This window comes from Cavia porcellus, unplaced genomic scaffold, assembly GCF_034190915.1.
Source record: "Cavia porcellus strain 051 isolate PalLab524CR breed Dunkin Hartley unplaced genomic scaffold, mCavPor4.1 scaffold_10, whole genome shotgun sequence".
In the NCBI taxonomy this organism is placed as follows: Eukaryota; Metazoa; Chordata; class Mammalia; order Rodentia; family Caviidae; genus Cavia; species Cavia porcellus.
Genome location: NW_026947493.1, coordinates 68,280,693 through 68,296,423, shown reverse-complemented (window position 1 = coordinate 68,296,423; position 15,731 = coordinate 68,280,693). Strand labels below are relative to the sequence as shown.

The following is a 15,731-nucleotide window of genomic DNA, read 5'->3' as shown; positions in this document are numbered from 1 at the left end:
TCACAAGGAATCAACAACTGGGATCTGATCTTATCGGAAAACTTTTGTAAGCAAGTGAAGCACCAACAAAGTGAAAAGACAACCCACAAAATGGGAAAAACTTTTTGCCAGTTGTTTCTCAGACAAAGGACTACGATACACGAATTTATAAAGAACCCAAACTTAAAGACCCAATCCAAAAATGGTCATCTGAAATAGACACTTCTCAGATGAAGAAGTTGAAATGGCAAATATACATATGAAAAAATGTTCATCATTGGTCATTCAAGAGATGCAAATTAATGCTTGGATTCCATTTCACTCCAGAAAGAATGACTGTTATCAAGGAATCAACCAATAACTGGGGATTTAGCTCAGCAGTATAAGCACTTGCCTGGCAAGTGTAAGGTCGTGAGTTCAATCCCCAGTACAAAAAAAAAAAAAAAAAAGAAATCAATCAATAGCAAATGCTGGCAGGGCTACGGGAAAAAAGAATCCTCCACTGTTGGTGGGAAGGTAGACTGGTGCAACCACTGTGGAAATCAGCATGGAGATTCCTGAAAAAAACTAGAGATTCAATTTGACCCAGCAATTCCTCTTCTGGGTATCTTCTCGCAAGAATTGAAAAAGCATCATATCACAGTATTATATGCACACATGTTTACAGAAGCACAGTTTGTAATTGCTAAATCTTTGAAACAGGCCAAATGCTCATGAACCAGTGAATGGGATAAACAAGATGTGGATTTAGCCTGGGCATGGTGGTACACACACCTGTGATCCCAAGAAGCATTTGGGAAGATAGCTGCAAGTTCGAGGCCAGCCTGGGCTACAAAGTGAGTTCAAGGTCAGCCTGAACTGAATAGCAAAACCCTGTCTCAAAAAGAAAAAAGAGGGGCTGGGGATTTAACTCAGTGGTATAAGCACCTGCCTGGTAAGCATGAGGTTGTGAGTTCAATCTCTGGTACACCCCCCAAAAATGTGGGGTTTTTTTATGCAATGGAGTACTAAGGCATAAAGAAGGATAAATTCGAGACATTTCTAGGTAAATGGATGCACTTAGAGGTCATACTCTTAAGTGAAATAAATCGGACACGTGTAACTATTATATTAGTTCTCTGTTGTGAGAAACCAAAAGTGTAAATAAAGACCAAAATGTATAATAGATTCTGTTAAATAGGGAGAAAATGTTCAAGTGAGAAGGGGAACTAGGAGGTAAGGAAGGAAGGGGAAAGAAGAAAACAGTGGAAACAAAGATTTTGTAAATGAGGGCAGGAAGGATTGAAGCCAGGGAGAGGGAGGGGAAAAGACTCAAGCTGCATCACGCACAGGTACATATTCCCGATGAGGAACGTGATCACTGTGGGCCCTAAAATGTACCAGTAAACTTAATTCATTAAACAGGAAGAAGCATCCTGGAGGACGAGTGTGGCGGGAAAGCTACTCACCTCCGGCGTCCAGGCAGCAGCAAGGAAGTGGCCAGGGATCAGCTTTGGTCCCCAGGGTCACACTCCTGCAACAATTCCACATCCTCCAACAAGCCCCGCCTCCTCGCTGCCCGTTCTGCTGTGACCTCATTGGGGGTTTAAGTTATTGCCCTCATGATCCAGCGGTCTCTGAACCCAATCAAGTTGACAAGCAAGATTACCTGTCACCAGCTGTCCTAGGTGGCTGTGTTGGTTAGATGGGGAAGGTAGCAGCAGGGAGCTGGCATTTTGGAGCCACACAGAGCTGCCACTTGCTTTCTCATTTTGGACCTAGAATGCCTTGGTTTGAACCTCAGATCAGCATTTGAGGCAAGTGTCCTCAGTACTGGGTGACTGGAATATCACCCATCTCCCAGTGCAGGAACGCAGATTAAACTGGATAGTAGAAAGCTCTGTCATGCAGCTGGTATCCATAGATAGCCAGTCCTTCTGCCCACCCTCCGGAAGGAATCAACTATGTCACCTCATCTCTCCAGTAGTTAACTGGATAGCGTTGTGCAAATTTGAGAGCTGAAAGGCACAGGCAGTATCTGTTATACACCCCAAATTATTTTGCAAGCATACACTCTTTCTAGGCACACATGTCACATTCTTAGAATACTATGTTAGTATCTTCTTTTTTCTTTTCTGTCCTTTTCTCTCTCTGTGTGTACATAGTTACTAGACTGAACCCAGAGCTTTGTACATGTCACACAAGTGCTCTACCACTGAGCTTTTATTTATTTATATTTTGTTCTGGGACAGGGTCTCACTAAGTGTCCCAGGCTGGCTCCAATTTTTGAATCCTCCTACCTCAGCCTCCCGATTAACTAGTATCACAGACATGTGCCTCCATACCCAGCTTGTTAATGCCTATTTTTAGAACTGTAAAAACATGTGAATTTATACTTTCTTCAGATCTTCTGTGTACAGTGGATTTAATTTTGCCTATGGCAAAGACAGTAAATTTTCTTCCAGGGACCACTAGCACTTACAATCTACAAGAGCACCTACCTACGAGTAGACCAGCACCTGCAGGTCTTGGCTGGGACTTTGCTGATAAGGTAGTAATCTAGAGAGACACCTATGTGGAACTGTACCAGACATTCTTGGCAATAACTTTTTAATTTATACTGGTTTATTATGAAATAATTACAGATTTACATACAATTATAAGAAATAATGCAGAGAAAGCCTATGTGCCCTTTACCAGTTTTCAATACCAGTTACAATTTACAACACTGTACAGCTCAATATCATAACTGGAGCCGGGCGTGGTGGTGCACACCTGTAATCCCAGCACTCAGGAGCCTGAGGCAGGAGGATCACTGCAAGTTGGAGACCAGCCTGGGCTCAAGTGAGCTCAAGGCCAGCCTGAACTGCATAGTGAGCTCCTGCCTCAAAAAAAAAAAAAAAAGAACTGGAATACTGCTATCAAGACAGTCAACACACAGCATTTCCATTACCACAAGGGACCCTGGTGGTGCCCTTTTCTATCACCCCCCCCCCCAGGCTTCATGCAAACCCCACAGTACAGATTCATTAGCCAACTTGGCCTCACCCTGCAATCATGAGACGCAGTCAGCACAAGATGTACAAGCATAATCAAAAATTCGGGTGTATGTTTAAGAGTTTACTACAGTAAAAAGCCACACTGCCACGAATGCCCCTCAAAATGCTACCCCTTGCTTCAAACACAGTTACCCCACCATTCTCGCCATCTCCTGAAACAATCCTGGAAGTGCTCTTCTGTGCTTTCACGAGACTGGTGACAGTAGATTCGCTCACATAAGGGTCACCGAAAATACCTGAGGGATTGATTGTGCTGCACTGCATCGTCACTAGGCAGTGGGGATGCTTCAGCCCTGCAGTCATGGCATTGACCAAATGTCACTCTGAAGCTCAGGATGATAGGTTAAACTACACATCAAAGACTCTGGAAATGTAAGGTGTGTTTCAATGCTGTCTCCCCCAGAGAAGCCTGGAAACAGAGGCAGTCCCACCCGCCTGATCCTCGCTCCACAGCAGGCACCCCCCCCCCCCCCGCTGGCCTTTTCCAGAGGGACAGGCAAGGTGGTAACTCCAAGAGGCAAGGTGCTTTGAGCCATACAGTTTCTGGTGTTCTAAGCAAAAGTCCGCCACCGACACAGCTGTACCAAATCTCTTCCAGTGCAAAGTTAGAAAACAAACCTTGTTTGGGAGTGTCGCACCTTACAATTCCATTAGCTACACTTTGACTTCCATTCTTCTAAAGCCAGGACCACCTGCACCCCAGCTCTAGGGTCTCTGAGAATTCAGCAGACAACACAGTCCAACCCACAGCCCCCACCATGACCTGGAAGCCCAGGCCTCCCCGGGCCTCTGGAGCCCCAGCTGTGCGCTGTTGTTGTCTGTTTGGCAGCTGGCCTCATCTGTCCTGTGATATTTTTGGATTCTAGTTATATTTGTATCTGTCAAGACTTTATTATTTACTCCTGAAGAACTGTTTTTTGAATTTTAGTTGGTACCAGCTCCTCAAGGGCAGAACTTTCTGAGTCTCTGTGAATCACAAGGCTTAGCATAGGGAAGCAGCACAGAACTCAGTAAGCTAAGTGTGCTATGAAGAAAAATAGCCCTGAGGGGACTTTTTCTGCATGTAGCTTTCCCATAGGCAAGAAAGTAAGGCACAGTATGGAATCCACAATTCTGCCTTTTCTCCCCAGCTGACATGATAAATATAGGCACTGTACTGTGTCAACACCAGTTCTTCCCAAACATTTTATGTGTATTAGGTTTAATTTTCTGTTATATGAATATGCCAGTTTTCTAAACTACTCTCTTGGTGTAAAGCATTTGGATTATTTTCTAGTATTAATTACGTTAATATTGAGAGCTGCGCCCCTGCTCTCCGACTCCATGCACTGCGCACCGCCGGCCACGGCCCCCATAGCCGCTGCGCCTCCTTCCGAGCGGGCCTGATCAGGTGCGGCTGGGGTGATGTGATCAGAGCCCCGCAGGTACGGCCGGCCACCAAGATGTGGCTGAAGCCTGAGGAGGTGCTGCTGAAGTTCTGGGTGACCCAGAAGAGCAGCTGCTACTTCGTCCTGCAACGGGCGGCACAGGCATGGCGAGGGGAGCGCCCACCTCTCGGGATGGTGCGGGGCAAGAAGTCCTAAGCAAAGGGAGATATAAAAGGGAGATATACTCTGCTGACACAGGAACGAATTAAACTAAGAAACAAATTGGAAACGCAATCCTGGTGCTATAACAGGAACAGATAAGGTCTCAGTGCAGAAGCTGGAGCCCATGCCACTGGAAGCCACAATCTGAATTTCCTGCAGCCGCTGCTATGTCCCAATCAGCATGGCAAGGAGAGAGGCATGAAAGCTCTGAGAGTGGGAAGCAGCGAATGGAGTTGACAGTGGGACTGGCCAGAAGCCATGCATCGACCGGCGGTGAGTAAGCACATCGGGGACTCCTCCATAGAGTAGGAAGCTTCAGCAAAGACATACTGGGACTGGGCAGACTAGCCGGAACAGGACACTGCAGTGTCCTTAGTTGCATATTCCCCTCTCAAGCAGGATTGGTTGGAAGTGCCTGGCCTAGGTGTCACCACTGACTTAAGACCCAAAAGGCTAGCCCACACCAGCACCTGGAGGTGCACCCTAGCAGTGAAGCCTTCGGTAGGTTGACCTGGAGAGACAGGCCAAGCATAGGCTGCCCAGGTCTGTGTCTCCCTAGTACACTGCAGTGGGCGGAAACACCTAGCCGGCGCAATTCAAACAAACTGTAACTGAAAAAGAAAGAAACTGGGCCTCCTATAAATGCTTGTATGGAAGGAACAAAAAATATGGAAAGAGGAAGCAACAAGAAAGGGTCCTCAGCCACCCAATCCTGAGATATATGCAATATCAGACCTGGCACCAATAGACATAAAGCACTATCTTCAGAGCCTCATAGACCAGTTCAAAAATGAAGTTATTAATGACCTAAAGCAAGATATAAGTAGAATAGTTAGAGAAATGCTAAGCACTGCCCAAGAAAAAACAGATTGTGGAATGGAAGAACAGAAAAAAAGGGGAGAATTGTTTGATGGAGAAAACAGAGAAAACATAGAATACGTGAAGCAGGTTCAAAGAGATTACCAGGAAACTAAAAACTCTATCGAAAGCTGGCATAACAGCTTGAAAGAAACTAAGGATAGATTATATGAACTGGAGGGCAGATTTGTAATGTGGGAGCATGAAATGAAAAACTTTTTTTTTAAAACTTCTTAAAAATAACAAGAAAACAAGCACCAATAATACAAAGGCTAGAAGATGATAAGAGGATCTATAACTTAAGAATTAAGAACATAAAAGAAGAAGTAAGGACACAAGCAAATGGACTACAAAAGCTATTCACAGAAATAATCCAAGAAAATTTCCCTATTTAGCAAAAGGTAAAGATACTCAGATTTATGAGGCATACAGGATCCCAGCCACCTACAACCCAAACAGAGCTACACCCAGGCATATAATAATCAAAATTCCAGAAATCCAATATAAGAACAGAATATTAAAAGCCATCAGAGACAAGAAACAGATCACTTACAAGGGAACACCCATCAGAATTACAGCAGACTTCTCACCACAAACCATCAAATCACGAAGAGCATGGGGGGAAATAATTCAAGCTTTGAAAGATAATAACCTCCAGCCAAGATTGATATATCCTGCACAACTGTCCCTGGAAATTGATGGAAAAACAAAGTGCTTCCAGGATAAAGAGGAACGAGGGGAATTTGCAACCACCAATTCAACTCTACAGAGAATACTGCAAGATATTCTAAAAAAGGAAAATACCAAGATTCCAGAAATAGTGGCAGAGAGGCCACAATGAATGGAGCAGAAAGGGAAATGAAGAAGACAAACTGACAACAAACGACCTCAACAGAAGGTCGCCAACTGAGCTCAACAGAAATGAGGCAGAGAAGGTTGGATGGTAGGAACAGCTATTTTGGAGAAAAGACATCATAATAGCTAGTGCTGATTTAGTATCATCTTTTTTTGAAGTCCCATCAAGCTTTTATTCCTCTGTCTCCATCAGTCTTAACAGGTTGTATCTTATTGCATTTTATTATATGTGATAATATAAGCAAAAACATTTATAGACAAGGTGATTATACAGAAACCATTATTCATTTTTTGTTAGTTGGCTCTAAATACCCTGTAATAATGTCATTCTCTTGAATGGTTTTACATTGTCTGGATATGTTTGATGCTACAGTATACGAAGTTATACTCAAAGATTTCAAGGAAAGAGACACTATAGTAACTACTTTTATGTCAGGATATCTTGTGGTGAAACACTATTTTGCTTAAATGGTTATGTTTTGACCTGCGCTGTTTTGTTGTTATGCCCTCTTTCATCTCAATCTCCTTTTTTTAATTATTTACTTTTTTATTTTTATCTCTTTAATTAAGGGAAAAATAAAAAATAGCAGGATACGTTATAGTAACCTACTTTGATTTCCTATTAACTTGATTTGAAACCCTGTATTGCCCTCACCATCTTGTTTTGACTGATTTTCCCCTATTCTGCTTAGCTTGATGGTACCAAGTTCGAAAGTACAGGCAACAGCTGTGAAGACAATAAGATTCATTATGACGCCCATTCTGGTTGACTATTATCTTCTTTTAAGTCCTGTAATGTCTCCAATGTTTTGGTTTTATTCTTTACTGTTTTGTTCAATTTTATTATAACTGATGATATAGGCAATTCTTCTTAAGATAGCAAGAGGCAGTATGGTAACCATTGTTGATCACCTTGTATTTTGTTTTTATATTATCTATTATGTCCATCCTTTTGATTTGACTGACTCTGTTCTGATATGTGGCATTTGGTTTTACTCTTCAAAAAAAGTAATAAGAACTGTGGGAGTAATAAAACCCAAAATGTGTAATTGCCATTGTACAAAAAAAAGAAAAGAAAGTGCTCTAAAGGTTATAACTGCATATATGTTTAAGTGTATAAGATAGATAACCATGTTACTGAATTTTGTTGGGTCATTGAGCAAAACTGTTTGCAGTCTCACTGTTTGAAAGTCCACTTTATATGCTTTAATTTTGTAACTTGAACAACTATTTCTAAGATGAGAATATGTAATCTATTAACTAGTGATTTCTTACTGTTTAGTTTTTGAATTTTGTATTACTTGTACCCTTTTTGTTTTTTTCTTTTTCTCCTTAAATAAATTTTTTTTTTAAAATTATGTTAATATTAAATTATTTTAAATAAATTTATGGCCAATTCCTTCATCTGTATTTTGGCTTAGTCTCTTAGGATTCCATGAATTGGAATTATGGGTATGAATAGCTGTTTTGCCCATTTGATAGTTGAAAACAGATCATCTTGTAGTTTTAATCTGTATTTCTTTCCTTGCTAATGATGCCAAAGTTTTTTTCTTTATCTTTGTTTACTAGTTGTGTTTCCTTCTTTGTGAACTGTCTGTTCATTTCCTTTGCCCATTTCTTATTAAGAGTTTCAGTGTTTTTCCTAACAACTTGCTAAGTTTTTTCTGTTGTAAAGATCCCAACCCTTGTTATATTTAATGAAAACAATTTCCCTCTTGTGGTGGTCTGGATTTTACTGTTATTATCTTTGTTTACTGATATAAACACTTTCTAATTTTTTATCAGAGTGTTTTACTTTTCGCTTCTAATGTCAAGATCTTTGAAAGCAAGGTGGATACCCGCCAAGTCTCTTCTTTCATTCCCCCCCTCCAAAACTCACCAGTGTCTGGCTGCTGACGCCAGCTCTGCAAGCTGCTCTCCACAGAGCTATATCCTGGTCAGTGGAGAAAGACAGTAGACAGACAAACAGATCACATGCAGGTGGTGGTGGACACCATGGAGGAACAGAAAGCCCTTTCTCATGCAATGACACTGCAGTAGCATCTGAAGAGGTCTAGCTAGATGGAAGAGCAGATGTGAACTCCCCGGGGTAGGAACATGCTTGGTGTCTTTTAAAAACTTTTTTGGTACTGGAATAGGACCCAGGGCCTTTGCACTGAACTACATCCCCAGCCCTTCGTTTTTGCAATAGGATGTCTTAGTTACTTTGTCATCTCTGAGACAGTACTCAACACCCACAACCCTAAAGAGAAAGGTTTACTTTGGCTCACAGTCTGTAGAGGTTTCAGTCCATGGTCAACTGACTCCAAGGCAGGACGGCAGGAGAAAGGGGCCTGGCAGAAGAGAAGCAGCTCATGGGCTGGTGGCAGGAAACAGAGAGAGAACTCAAGAAAGGAGGGAAGGAGATAGGCTCTCGCAAGCTGCACCCCAGTAGGCCATGTCCTCCAACGATGCTTCACCTCCCGCCATCACATTTAGCTATAAACTCATCAGTAGACTCATGCACTAATAGGTATCACGCCACACCTCTTGATCCAGTCACTCTCCAAAGCCCTACCTATGGGTTCATGAGGCTTTAGGAGGAAATCTAGACATAATCCATAATCCATAGCACAGGGTCTCGCTACATCGCCCCAGTTAGAATCCAATTAGCAATGCCCCCACCTCTCAACCTCCTGAGTACTGGGATTACCATCACTACCATGCCTGAATTCTTGGTGTCTTTATCTTTAATGAATCACACCACCAATGTAGCTAGAACTGAGTCAGCAAGAGAGATTAAATCAAAGAAGTAGGGAGTGATCAGGTAGATCACAAGAGATATTGGAATAGTAATGGTCTTACAGGAATGTTCTCAGTAGTAGACATGTTTGTGTAGTAGTGTGACATGATCTCTCTTACTTTTTTTTTTTAACAGTACTGAGAATTGGACCAAAGCTCTTGACACTGAACTACACAGTCAATTTTTTTAAAATTCTTTTTTTTTTTTTTTTTTTTTTTTTTTTGGTATTTTTGAGACAGAGTCTCACTATGCAGTTCAGGCTAGACTTGGGCTCACTTTGTAGCCCAGGCTGGTCTTGAACTTGCAAACGCTCCTCCTGCCTCAGCCTCCCAAGTACTGGGATTACAGGAGTACACCACCACACCTAGCTAAAAATTCTTTTTCTTGAGAGAGGACCTTGCTTAATTGCTCAGGTGAGACTCAGATTTATCATCCTCCTGCCTTAGCCTTCCAGAGTGCTGGGATTACAGACATGAGTCACTATGCCTGGCTATGATCTTCTTACTTTTAAAAGGTCACGGTGTGGGGAGTGGACAGCCCAAGGACCAAGAACAAAGGCAGGAAGCCCAGCTGCGATTCTACTGCTGGGATAGATGAGAAATGGCAGAGACTTGGATTGGGTGGTGTCCGTGGGAATGAGGAGGACTGGATTCCACACACATTTAGAAGGATTTGATGGTGGATTGGATGTAGTGTATGGAAGCAGAGTCTCAAAGTGGTTTCCCGTGATCCTCACCCCCTGGTAGTCACGCCTTGAGCGTGGGCTGGACTTAGCAATATGCTCAACATAAGTAGAACAGAGCAAAACTAATGGTTGCCGTTTCTGAGATTACCTTACAAGAAGACTGACTGCTCTTCCCTGCTCCTTTCCCCGGCCCAGCGACACTGCAGTGAACTGAAGTCTTCGCCAACAGTTGGCCTTGAGACGACTATAGCTCCAGCAGATTCCTCAACTGCAGCCTCATGAGAGAGCCGAGTCAGGCACCTGTCTAAGCCAGAGACCTGACCTCAGGGTTGTGCAACAGTGTTTGATGCTTCACATCTCCGAGCTGAGGGACAATCTGTTATACAGCAGTCAGTGACCAAAAAAGATCCTTGTTCGTTGTATTCACATTGTTGCCAGCACCTAGAAAAGTACTTGGCACACAGTGGGTGCTCAGGAATATTTTCAGTGAACGAGTGAATTTCAGGAATTTTGTTATCGAGATGGCCTGGACCATGTGGTGTGCACATGTGAGTCCTGGAGCGGCTTCTGCTGCTTTATTACCATTTTGAAGCCGGCCTGAACCCCAGGCCAAGAGGGGGAGATCCAAGAAAACAGAAAAGTTGCAAACCCAGAGTCCCAGTAAACGTACCTACTCTACCTTTTGATTCTTGATCAAATTTCTTCTGATTACATGAGCAAAGCTGAAGCTAGTTTGAGCTGAATTTTGAATAATTTGCAATTAAAAGCATCTTAAGTGTAGTTTTCATAAAATTCTTCTGTCTCCTCTCACTTTTTTTTTTTGAAGACAGTGTTTTGGTTTGTAGCCCAGGGTGGCCTTGAACTTGTGATCTTCCTGCCTCCCAAGTGCTGGGATTACAGGCACGTGCCACCACGCTCAGCGCCCCCTGCTTTCTTAACTCTCTCTGCACATGTCCTTTAGCTTTGTTTCTTCTGCCTACCTCCTGATGGCAGTTTTCAGGGTCTGCCCAGTTTCCATTCTCTTTCCTTCCCTGTCAGGAGAGCCTGGTTTCGTTGGCACATTAAAAAATTACATTTCCAGCCCCCAAGAGGATGGTTGTAAATCCCGGCCAAGTTTATAGTGGGGTCTTCAGGAAAGAAGCCAAGCAGGCTCACATGGCTGGCAGATTCCTTCTTCCTCTGAACCTTCCTCCTCCCAGCTGCTGGAACAGCATAGCAGGCCCTCCACAGGACACTTTGAGAAACAGACCAAATTTGAAGGTGGAACCGAGTACGGTAGGAGAAAAAGAACAGGCCTGTAATGAAGCCAGATGTCTCGCATGAAAACCCCTTTTCTGAACTTCATGATGAGAGCACAACAGTCCTGACCTCGTCTCTTGCCTCTTCTGTGGAACAAGACTTCACTAACATCACCCTCCAACATGAGGCTCACAGCGTTCATCTCTTCCTCCTCTCTTGTGCTGGGCTTTCCCCAGGTGCTCTATTCTGCTCCTGTCATTCAGGAAATTCAGGAACCATCATCCTATTAAAACTCCCAGCCCAATGCCTACACCTCTTGCCTGTCCTCCAAGTGCCACACTCAAATGCTGAGCGACTTTTAGATGTCCCGAATGCTGAGGCGCATGGGTTGGGGAACCAGGCAGACAGTTTCCAATCCCAACACCATCACTCTCCAAGGAACTGTGGGTGAGCAACCATGTCCGTGAACCTGTTCTGTTACCTGAGAAATGGGCATCACAGTACTCCTGCATACTGTCTCAACAGCAAGAATACATGGAGCACAGCGCCTGGCACGTCACCAGCACTGCATATATTGATTGCTTTCCTCCCCGTCACCTGTGCCCATCCCTTCTGTCCTCACACTCAGGTAAATGGCTTTTCTGACTGCCTCGTCTTCCAAGTTAGACGACTTACAATTTTCAGCTTCTCTTTCTGTTACTGGCATCAGTCCCTCATAACCAATTAATGACCAAATTTGGTTGATTTTCTCCCAGAACTGTGACTGTGCTTTTCTGTCTCTATTTCTACTTCCTAGTTGAAACTCACATTAGACCCACTTAGCCAGCCACAGAAATAAGCTGACTTCTAACCCCCTTTAAAACAAACAAGGTTGTGACTCAACATAGTTTATTGGCCTTTCCTGACTTCCGAGGCCTACAGAATAAAATCACATTTCCAGTGGTCATCCCATTCTGTCCCATTGCATCCCTGCCAAGCTCTTTGTCCTCACTGTCCCTGGACCTGAACATTCCTGACCCTTCCTGTCTTCGGGCTAGAATGTGCATTTCTGTGCCTACTTCGTGAGTGCACCACCACCATCAACATGCGACCCAAGTGTTGCTGGAAAGTGACTTTGTTTTCCCCTGCACTTCTCCCTTTCTCTCCCTTCATTCTAAAGGGATCTGTTCTTGGTCTCAGGGGATGTTGAGCAGGTGGACAGCAGAGGTAGCTGAAACTCTTCCCTTCCAGCTTGGGGATTTCCCAAGTGGGGTGAGAAGAGCTTGAGGTGAGTGTGTCTCCAATAGACACCACACTCAAGGGACAGGTTTCCACCATAACAGGAAGAGATGTCTGGGCCTGGGGAGAGGAAAGACGAGTCTCAGGATCACCATAGTACATACCAGGCGCTCGGCAGAAATGCCCCGCTGTTCAGGGAGGTAGGTCCTTCCTGCAGGCTCTCGGTGTCACAGAAGCAGCAGCCCAGCAGGTCCAGTAACACACCAGAATTCTAACACAGCCTTGAGCTCGGGGGAAGCCCGAGGGAGGGTTACTTTTCCACCAGCCTTAGGGATGGGGACTGAGGGTGAAGGTGGTGCTGAATGTAAGTGCCACAGTTTGACTGTGCTCTGGATCTGCGTGCTGGGAATGTGAATCAGGCCATGCCACAGCTGGGGGCGGGATCGTTAAGAGTGAGAGGGTCCTGGGAACTGAGCTGTCCTGAGTGGACTTCTACCTCATCACACGAGGGGTTAGTTATCTTGACAGTGATTAGTTAGGCTTCTCTAGAGGAACAGGGACAATAGAAAATACATACAGAATTACGCATGGTGATTACCAGGTGGGTTTTGAAGATCAGACGTGGGAGAATCCACAGTAGCCATCTGTGCGCTGCAGACCTGAGAGTCCAGTAGTTGCTCAGCCCCAAATGACGGAAGCCACAGGATAAAAGGGATCAAAGACACAGCACCAGTCCACAACCCAAAGCCTGGAAGCTCACAGGCAACTCACTGGTGTAGGTCTGCATTGGGAAGCTGAAGAAACTGAAGGCCTGGAGACCAATGTCCAAAGGTGATGGCAGCAAAGGACGACTGGCCCTAGAGGCTGGAGCTCTTCAAAGCAGGCGACCTCCTTGTCCTTCCCTTTCAGTTCTGTCCAGAGGACAAGCCTGTGGGCTGCTGCTTCCCGCGCCTGGGGCGGGTCCTCCCTTCTGTGTGCTGGCCTGCTCATCTGCTGGCTTCTGCCCCCGGTTCCTTATCTGTCTGAGAAGCAAGCTTCCCGGGTCTTCTTGGGCTGCTGCTCTGCCTGACCCAAGTGCCTTTTGTGCTCTTGCTCTTGTCTTTTGGCCTCAGATTTCTGGCTCTCCAGACCTGCTGTCAGGGGCTCTGCCAACCTTCACAATGTCCCTCCTTGTTCTTGTCTCCTGCAGTTAGCTCTGCCAGAGCTTGCGTTTTGGAATCTTCTATTGTCTAATTAGAAATTATGTTGCAGCTCTTGTCCAAACACACACCTAACTAGGTCAGTCTCTGGACCTCGAGGGTAACGGAGAGAAGAGGCAAAGTACAGAAAGTTTTCCTCATTCTTACCTGGCAGAGCTGTATTCACCCCTCAAGATCTTGCACGTAGGGCAGCCTCGGGAGCATTCTCTTCTCAGGGCGCCTTCTGAGGGTTTCTGCAGTGTTCTGTTTGTACCTCTGCACTTGCCGTCTTACTATGACTAGGAAAGCCTTGGCCACGGGAGCCCTGTCTCACTGAGCACAGGGCCAGCTATAGAAAGAGCCTCAAAAATGATTGTTGCATGCTGTTTCCCCACACCGTCCTGCACCTGCCTTTCTTCTTTCTCAGTTAGAGGCCCACTTGAATACAAGTTACAAAGCCTCTGGCTACAGTGGTTTAAATAATATTTTTCCTAGACATTAAGAAATCTAGGGGAAAAGAGTCCAAGGCCAGTAGATACCTCGCCTCATCCAGCTTGCTGACTTTAACGTATTGGTTATTAGGGGCCCATGTACCTCAAAGCATGACATGCATGTCCCAGACAGGAAGGAGGAGGGAAGGGAGGGGCCACATCTGTCTCCTTTCATAGGGAAAGCTCAAGTTTTCCAGAAGGCTTTTGTTGACATCTCACTGGTAGAAACTAGATCAGAATGTACCAATGAAATCTGATTTAAATAAAGAAAGAAACTAGATCAAATGGCACCCTAGCTGCAAGGGGAGCAGGAAAGGGGAAGGCCGGGAGAAGGGGAGGGGCCCGGGTGTGAACTGAGAACATTCCCGGGCCCCACTCCACACCTATGGAGTCAGAAATGCTAGGGGGTGGACCCCAGAAATTTGTGTTGTAACAAACCCCCCAGGGGTCTCCTATAGAGCCGAGGTAGGAGACTCAGCCACAGTGGTCCGCATTATGGTAGAAAAACATCCTAGACTAGATTCGCATCACCCACTCTTTGGTACACCTTGGTACTTACTAGCTAAGAGACCTTAGCTTTCTGTTCTATAAAATAAGAATAAGCTGGGCATGATGGCACACACCTGCAGTTCCAGCAGTTGGAGGCTGAGGCAGCAGAATCTCTTCAGTTTTGAGACCAGCCTGGGCTACACAATGAGTTCGAATTCAATCTGAATTACATAGAAGAAGCCAGGCATGATGGTGCAGGCCTGTAATCCCAGCACTCAGGAGGCTGAGGCAGGAGGATCATTGCAAATTCGAGACCAGTGGGCTACCAAGTGAGTTCAAGGCCAGCCTAAACTGCATACTGAAACCCTGTCTCAGAAAGACAAAATAAATAAATAAGGCTCTGAGTTAATTCTTTAAAATTGTTGGGACCAACTTAAATAACTGTAAATCATTAGACAAATTTCCAGATTTTTCAAGTGATAAAAGTACCTCTTGAATAAACAGTCAGATGATGCTAAGGAAAGAGAAGTTCTGAATGAGGCAGCTTAGGGTGCAGAGACAAGGTACAATCCCAGAGCTTTCATGAGTCAGTGGAGGACCTTGAGGTTTCTACCTGGGCATCAGCATGTGCCTCTGCTGTCACAATTCCAGAAAAGGCACGTCCTCTTGGCACAGTTTCTGGTGTTTGGGGATGATTACAGATCATCAATACAGAGCCAAACATGACCTCGTGCTGGCCTTAAGCGCTTTGGTCTTTCACAAGACGTTTTCTGGGAGTAACAATAACTATTTTGCAACTGTCTTGTCACAGTTCATAGAGGACCAAGCACCAAGGCCTGGGAAAAGCAGAGCTACCCGTAAAAGGTAGGAAGAGATCGAAAAGTTACAACAGCCAGAGATAAGAATAGAAACTGAAACCACAGACATTCAAAATGCGCTGTTATCAAAAACAAATGTTTGCCTCAGCTCCCTAGGTGGCTGCCACAGGTGGTTTCCATAAGAGGAGGGACACAGGTAGGTTCAAAACAAGCACTTTGGAGGATAATGAAATGGCCTCTTCAGCAGAAAGATTGGTAAGAAGATAAAAAACAAATTCCAGGGGCTTAGTGTTCTGCCACTTGGATTAAAAATACAGTACTGAGTACACTGTCCTAGCACCTAGTCAGGCACCCTTCCCCTCCTGTTTTAAAGCCTGCTCTTCTGGGGTTCATTCATTCCACAGCGGCCGCCCCTGTAACAGACACAGAGCGATTTCCATTGGGTGAGCTTGGGAAAGTCACCAGCTGCCACCCAGGCACCCAGCTGCATCTACGCTGCCTTCAGGCGACCT

The 15,731-nt window shown here is 44.8% G+C and overlaps 1 long non-coding RNA gene across 4 annotated transcripts in view; it reads right to left on the bottom strand.

Annotated features, from left to right (window-relative positions):
• The window catches only part of LOC106025813 (uncharacterized), a 49,818-nt gene extending 35,822 nt beyond the window's left edge, over nucleotides 1-13,996 (bottom strand). Inside the window, exon 1 of one of the 4 annotated variants that reach the window (XR_010050231.1) lies at nucleotides 12,842-13,996. This is a non-coding gene — a long non-coding RNA (uncharacterized LOC106025813). The other 3 variants (XR_010050232.1, XR_010050234.1, XR_010050233.1) reach the window with 3 other exon arrangements.
• Nucleotides 13,997-15,731: the final 1,735 nt, after the last annotated feature.